Source organism: Anoplolepis gracilipes, chromosome 15 (genome assembly GCF_047496725.1).
Source record: "Anoplolepis gracilipes chromosome 15, ASM4749672v1, whole genome shotgun sequence".
Classification (NCBI taxonomy): Eukaryota; Metazoa; Arthropoda; class Insecta; order Hymenoptera; family Formicidae; genus Anoplolepis; species Anoplolepis gracilipes.
Window position 1 is genome coordinate 6,503,727 of NC_132984.1, and position 1,274 is coordinate 6,505,000.

The window sequence follows — 1,274 nt, forward strand, 5'->3', positions numbered from 1 at the left end:
TTTACCGGAATCGTTACCCTGAAAGAGAACAACATCCGAATCATACTACAATCCGGAACCTCGAACTAAGAGCTCGCCAAGGCTGTTTAGAACGTCAAGCACATCATGAGTATGATAAAGATGATGTGCGTGTGCACGTTATCTTGGCATTCATTCATCTTAATCTTCATACAAGTAGTCGTATTATGGCTAGAGAAATTGGTATCCCGAGAGCAACGATCTTAAGAATTTTGAAAAAAATGAAGTACTATCCTTACCATATCACGTTAACACAAGCTCTTACTCAAGCAGATATGCTGTTGCGTGTACAATTTTGTCAATGGACACAACAGATGATCCGAGCTGATCCGAATTTCTTCTACTATGTTATGTTCTCTGATGAATCGACGTTCAAAAATAATAGTGAATTGAATAGACATAATTGCCATTATTGGTCGGATGTTAACCCACATTGGCATAGATAAGAAGATAATCAACATCGCTGGAGTGTGAATGTTTGGTGTGGTATTATAAATGGTTTCTTGATTGGTCCTTATTCCTTTGAAGGAAATGTTAATAGTGTAAATATTTTGGAACTTCTCAGGGATCATTTACCACAATTGCTTGAAGACGTTGATTTTCATACACGTCAAAGAATGTGGATACAAATGGACGGGGCGCCACCTCATTATGCGGCAATAGTGAGAGCTTATCTAGATCGAGAATATAATGGCAGATGGATTGGGCGACGAGGGGCCATCGCATGGCCTCCCCGAACACCTGATCTAACTTCACTTGACTTTTATTTATGGGGGTATATTAAAAATGTGATTTATGAGCATGCGCCTACAATTAGAGAAGATATGATAGAGAGAATAAGAGTAGCTTGTGTAAATATACCGCAAGCTGTCTTACTCAAAACGGTCAGGTACTTCGAAAATAGGTTGGAATTATGTATTCAAGCCAATGGAGATAATTTTGAACAGTTCCTTTGATAAAGATCTTATCTTGACTGATTGGATCATACTCGGATCTTATCTTTACTGATTGAATCATGCCTAGATCTTGCCTTGACTGGCTGGATCATACTCGGATCTTACCTTCACTGGCTACATCATGTCAAGATCTTACCTTCACTGGTTGAATCATGTCAAGATCTTGCCTTGACTGGTTGGATCATACTCAGATCTTATCTTTACTGGTTGGATCATGCCTAGATCTTGCCTTGACTGGCTGGATCATACTCGGATCTTACCTTCACTGGCTACATCATACCTAGATCTTACTTTCACTGG

The 1,274-nt window shown here is 39.3% G+C and overlaps 1 pseudogene; it reads left to right on the forward strand.

Annotated features, from left to right (window-relative positions):
- The first annotated feature begins 293 nt into the window (after window positions 1–293).
- Window positions 294–974, forward strand: LOC140673951 (uncharacterized; annotated as a pseudogene).
- The last annotated feature ends 300 nt before the right edge of the window (window positions 975–1,274 follow it).